Source organism: Vipera ursinii (assembly GCF_947247035.1).
Source record: "Vipera ursinii genome assembly, chromosome: 3".
Taxonomy (NCBI): Eukaryota; Metazoa; Chordata; class Lepidosauria; order Squamata; family Viperidae; genus Vipera; species Vipera ursinii.
Genome location: NC_139516.1, coordinates 46169707 through 46175706, shown reverse-complemented (window position 1 = coordinate 46175706; position 6000 = coordinate 46169707). Strand labels below are relative to the sequence as shown.

Here is a 6000-nt window from a genome sequence, read left to right as displayed (position 1 = left end):
AATTTCACTGGGAAGCACTTAAGCATATTGTTAACTTTGCCATTGAAATCAACAGTAAAGTTGATTTTACCTTTGTCTCTTGAGTACAACAAAGAAACCTGACCTTTTAAAATCCATACAGGAACCTATGCATGGGGGGGGGGGGTTGATATGCTGACTCACTGAATTCATGGACTTAATCTCTGAACTGCCCATGGCACAACCAAAGGTTTTATGGTTTTATGTTATGCTATTAAAAAAAGAATCTTTTCATAAGCCATCCAGAATATTATAAAGTTAAGCTATAACTTTGTCAACATGAAGACCATTTTTTGTGCAGAATTAGCCCTAGCAATGAAGATGGTAGAGGACAGGAAGGCCTGGGAGGAACGTTGTCCATGGGGTCGCGATGGGTTGGACACGACCTCGCAACTAACAACAACAAGCCCTAGCAATGTGGGACTCTCCTATTAGGAAGCTAATATTTCTCAGACTGTATTGTCTTACAGAGCCGGTCTCATGTTAATGTTTGATTGCTGCTTCTGCTGGCTGGCTGGACTAGCTTAAGAAAAAGAAGAAATAAAGATGAAGACTTCTTGATTTTGCCCAGTTCCTGCTGACTCTACATGAATACTTCCAGCAGTTTTCTTGGCAACAACTGAAAGGGAAGATTTGCCATTGCTTTTTTCTAGGGCATTTTTTCCTAGTTTCCAGGGGATAATGATTGAGCCTGGAGAGAGAGAGAGAGAGAGAGAGAGAGAGAGACAGACAGACAGACAGACAGACAGACAGACCCATAAGGATATGTACTTTGGAGCTTCAGAGTATATGGGTGAGCTACTAGCAGTTATCTGCAATTCTTTGAAGCAGCTGCATCTTTTCTGAGATTGCACAACTGCCTTTGTTATCTGCAACAGGCAACGATGTAGCTGATGTAAAAAGCTGAGAGATACTTTATCTGTACTCCTAAATTACTGGATTTGGATCAAGGGAGAACTTAATTGCATTTCCAAGCACAAGGTTATACTTTGAATTTTGCAATTTATAGTCAATTTAGCAATGATTCAGTTATGAAATACGCCAAGGCTATACAATATTTCTTTGCCTGCTGGGAGAGTTTTGGAAAAAATAATCATAAAAAAGAGGATAGAATATGGTCAGTCTATGCCCTAGGAATAGGTTTCTCTCTAGTGATCCAGAGAGAATAAATGTCACACATGTTGTGCATTTCATAGCGCAAGAATTTCTGGAAGATAGAAATAATGAAACAGAAACATGAAAATCAACTGCAAACACGCAGGAGTCTATTAAAGCACCTTTTTTTCCTGTCCAAAGTCTCAGATATACCGTTTGGTGCTGCCGCTGCTGTTACTAAGAGAACTGCAGGAACGTGCCCATGCAGTCATCAGGTGGAGTCACCTTTGATTGCAGGGGTTTTTCATCTTAGGAATCTGCTGGCCGGTAGAAACCCCCGAGAGGAGGAATTTATCGCGGTTGGAAAAAGAAAAAGAAAAGTATTGAAAGCTTCACGTCTCTATCGCTGGGCCCACCTCCCCAAGCAGCAGTGTTTAATCCGCTTCGTTCACACCCGAAGGGTGGAGGAGGCGGGAGCCTTACTAGCATGTTTTGCTCCGAATTTCTTTTTCCCTCTCTCTCTCTCTCTCTCTCTCTCTCTGTGTGTGTGTGTATGTCTCTCTCTCTCTCTCTCTCTCTCTCTCTCTCTCTCTCTCTCTCTCTCTCTCTCTCTCTCTCTCTCTCGCCTCCGCGTCGCTCTTCTGCAAGCGCCCTTTCCTCTCCCCCTTAAAAACGCCCAGTCCCAGGGCTGGGCCTGCTGCGTTTGAAACCACCTTAACGGAGCTCCTCCTTCTCTGGAGGCTGGCGGTGAATCTGGCAGGACTAGGCAGTGGTGTGTTACCATGACGAACGTTTTCTTAAGCTTGCACGGCTCAGAGCAGGAGGGACTCAAGTCGCGGAGGGCTGGGTTTAAAAAGACAGGGGAAAAGAAGAAGAGAAGGCGGCGAGGGGCGCTCTCCGAGTGACCCTCTTGTTTCCTTCGAGTAAACGTCGCCGAGTTTGAAGATCCCCCCGACCGGAGGAGCCTTACGTAGGACCAGCGAGTCATTATTTTATTTTTTTTTCGCTCCTTCTCCAGTTCGCGGCTTCGTTCTAAACTTCGGGAGGAGGTCGGCAAGAATCGGAAATCGAGCGGCTCTCTTTAAGGTTTCCGCTCCCCTTCCGCCCTCCCCCTTATGGAAACCCAGGGGGGTTTCCCAGACTGTGGAAGCCAGAATTGCTGGCGCTGGAGGGAAATCGGTGGGACTCGTCTCTGCCCGTGAGTCGCCACCGATCGGGCAAGAGCCGTTGTATAGCTCCGGGCTCGCATTTGGCTCGCTGCACGCTTCTTCCCGAGGCCGCCAACTTGAAGCTGCGGCTGGGTGGATTGTCTGCTTGTCTAGCGAGAGTCCCTTCGCGTCTGTGCTCCGTCTCGCGCTCCCGGGCCCACCGTAAAGCCAGGTATTTTGCCTTTTCTCATTGGCTGAGTTGGGTTTTTGGCTTTTTCCCATCGAGGAAATTAGGCAGCAGGGCAGGGCAAAGTGTTGCAAGCGCTATGTATCACCCACGCCTGTTTCTGGCGTTTGTTGGTGGAAAGCAAACTTGGGGGAGGGGGGGCGGGCGGGAGAAAAGCGAAAGGCAGATTTGGGTGGAGTAGACGGGAATTGAGTCGAAGCTCCTTTTTGCCGGCGAACCTATAAAGGTGGCTTTTGAAGGGGTTTTCTGCAAAATATCCTCGGCCCGGATTTTGTTTTACATGCATGCGGACGGGTGGGTGGGTGGGTGGGGGGCGGCGGCGAGAGAGACGAGGCTGCATAGTTTTGCGGCTATAATTAGCTCTGGAAAATTTAGGGTATTCCCTGCGTTTAAGAGAAACGTAAAACAGAACCACTGAGAACGTGTGCGAGGGTAAGGAATGCAAAAAAAAAAACTGTTGAAAAATATCTTCGGACTTTCGTGCGTGTCTGAAGTTCGATCGATTTTAAGTGGGGTTTCATAGAGTATTAAATGGTTGGTGGCTCTTACTCATGAATTAAAATCAAGAGCGGGGGGGTGGGTGAGCAGCTTGTTTTCTGGTGTTGATTTCCCCTTCTCTTCCCCCCCCCCCCACATCTCTCTGTCGTGTCGAAACTTTTAAAAAAACCTCCTGGCTGTGCAGAACCGCTGGACGGGAGAACGGTTGCTCCCGATAGATTGAGCTTGCCGGAGTCGCCCCGACAAGTCTACACCCTCCATATTATTACAACACTTCTCTGTTGGCGAAGGTGGTTAGGGGAGGGGGGGAAAGGCAAACGGAGAATTCCCGAGGGGGGAAAGAAACCACCCAAAGCTGGTGTGCGGAGAAAATCGTTCAACGGGGACGAGGCTGGCGAAAGGAGGGAAAAAAAAAAACGGAATCTGCCCGCGCGGCTTAGTTGCAAAAACGGGCGGAGCTGCCCCGCCGGAGGAGCTGTGGGGGGACCGCACCTCATCCGAGGGAAGAGAGACCCCCGTTCCGCTTTTGAGCCTCGGGGGTTGTGGTTCAGCTCCGGTGAGGAAAAGAAAGCCAACTTGGAGGGGGCCGTGCAGTTCCAGCGTTCAGTCTCCTGGTCTTTAGCACACTAACCGGATTACGGTGGGGAGCACAGTGCTGGGTCTGTGTGTCAAAGACCGTAGATCAGGGGTCTTCAAACTTGGCCCTTTTATGACTTGTGGACTTCAACTCCCGGAATTCCTCAGCCAGCTTTGCTGGCTGAGGTATTCTGGGAGTTGAAGTCCACAAGTCATAAAAGGGCCAAGTTTGAAGACCCCTGCCGTAGATGTTCAATTGGAAAGGAAAGGGCGCGATCCTTCCGCCCGCTCGCCCGCCCTCTTCGGCGGCCAGCAGCGTCTCCTATTCTCCGCTGACAAACCGACTGGCTGGCCAGACGGACAGATGCAGAAAGAGGGGGAGGCGGAGGCGGCGGCGGGGGGAATAAAGAGGAAGCGTAGAAATGCCCGTTGATCAGTCGCCTCCGAGGGAACCGGCGGGAGGCAGAGACGACCCCTCCCTTTTCGTCGTAAGGGTCCTAGCCACGGTCAGCCAGCCCCAGGCAAGGGAGATTTGTTATTAAAAACGGGCGTGTGGAGCCGAAGTGGTAAAGAAAGAGAGCGGTATCGGACGTCTAGTCTTTTTTTTGTTGTTTTTTTAAAGAAAAATGATAAAAATGCTAATTTCGGTTTGCAAAATTTTGAAGTAATGGCTAGGATTTATTTAACTCCTTAGAAGGCCAAGGCATCCAGTTTACCTGTCTAAATTATCCCAACGATAGCCAATTACTAAATTAATCGGCTCCTCATCCCCAGCTCTTCCCAAAGAAGTTTCCTCTTCAATTTATAATGAATTTACCACGGCTTTGAGCAGGTGTGAAAAACAGGAAAATAAATGGCTGGAAGGCTTTTTCTGGTGAGCCATTTCTCCTCCCTTTTTTCACTATGAAGTTTTGCATTAGAAAATGGAATTTCAAAAATTTGGCAGAAAACTAATTCAGGAAAAAAAAAGCCAACAGCAAATTAGAAACCACCTCCCATTCCCTCTTTGGATTTCTCTTTGAAGATCCCATCCACTTATCATCGATTAACATTATTAGTACATTGAAGTCAGAATAAAAGAATATGATGGGAAAGGTTCAAAATATAGGAGCAAGAAAGAGTCTGGAAAATATGGAAAGAAAGGAAAATGAAGCCAGGGAAACCAGGAGCAAGAATAAGGACAAGATGTTTTGGAATTCAGAAAGGATAGGGGCTTGGATGGAAGAAGAAGAACTAGACAAACGACTTTGCCAAGAGATGGGCATGTAAGAGTTTTTCTTACCAAAACACAGGGCACAAGATATGGTACAGGACAGCCAGTTGCTATTGCAGAAGCAGAGGTCCCCAACCTTTGGGGCACCAGGGACCCCTTATGTGGAGAGAGGTTTTTCTGCGGACCAGAGGGGGCGTGATTTTGTGTGCTGCCTGCATCCTGCAGATGGGGCTTTGCTTGTTTGTGTGGACTGGTTGCTGGCATGCCGTGGCCCGGTACCAGTCCATGGACTGGGGTGGGGTTGAGGATCCCTGCTGTATTGCATAGAGTTTTATGGCACCTAGTTCTTTCCCAGTTACTCTCTCCTCTCTCCATATATAGGGATTCAGTTTAGGGAAACAACTTCCGTTGACACCAACAAACTCACCGTTCCAGATGCTGCTCTTGATTCTCTTGGTGAGCCCAGGCACAACAGCACCTTTCCCTGCAGTTATTCCAGGAAATAGTCTGGGGGTTGGGAGAGAGAGAGAGAAAGAGAGAGAGACATCTTTTCTGTTGGAAGGGGGAAGGAGAAGATTTCATGATCTTAAGGGCCTGTCTACTAAAAAAAAAAAAAAGGACTGCAGCAGGCAGGCCCATGGTGGAAGTAACTTGGGGCTATGCCTTCATAAATGTGAACAGTAAAGAAGAAGAGTGAGTGTGTAACTTGTTCTCCTGCTAATAAGCTTCCATAATTTGAAGGGACTATCTCTTCCACATCCTGCCCTGCCCTGATCCATTCTTTTTAAAAACAAAAAAAAACATTGCTCCACTTTGCTAAGGTACATGCGTTGGTATCTCCTCTATATCAGCGTTTCCCAACCTTAGGAACTTGAAGATGCGTGGACTTCAACTCCCAGAATTCCCCAGCCAGCTATGCTGGCTGGGGAATTCTGGGAGTTGAAGTCCACGCATCTTCAAGTTCCTAAGGTTGGGAAACGCTGCTCTATATAAACCTTGTCCAAATTACAAATTCTTTTCTAGAACGAGGGTGGGAAGAAAGCAGTGACAGCAGTATTCAGCTACTCTTTAACTAGGATGATGATCAGATTTAAGAAGTAAACTGTTAAGCAATCCGGAATGCCTGCCTAAAATTCAAGGACAGTATAGTCGATTGAAGTAATAAAGAGTAACAAACACTGAAGGTTTATAAGCTGGGTTTTTTA

General features: G+C 47.5%; 1 protein-coding gene across 2 annotated transcripts in view; it reads left to right on the top strand.

Moving 5' to 3' along the window:
* Positions 1-1963: 1963 nt before the first annotated feature.
* The window catches only part of ATP2B4 (ATPase plasma membrane Ca2+ transporting 4), a 168448-nt gene continuing 164411 nt past the window's right edge, over positions 1964-6000 (top strand). For both annotated transcript variants that reach the window (XM_083360406.1, XM_083360407.1), the window contains exon 1: positions 1964-2493. The gene's annotated coding sequence lies outside the window, so the exon portion shown is untranslated. The remainder of the gene's footprint in view (positions 2494-6000) is intronic.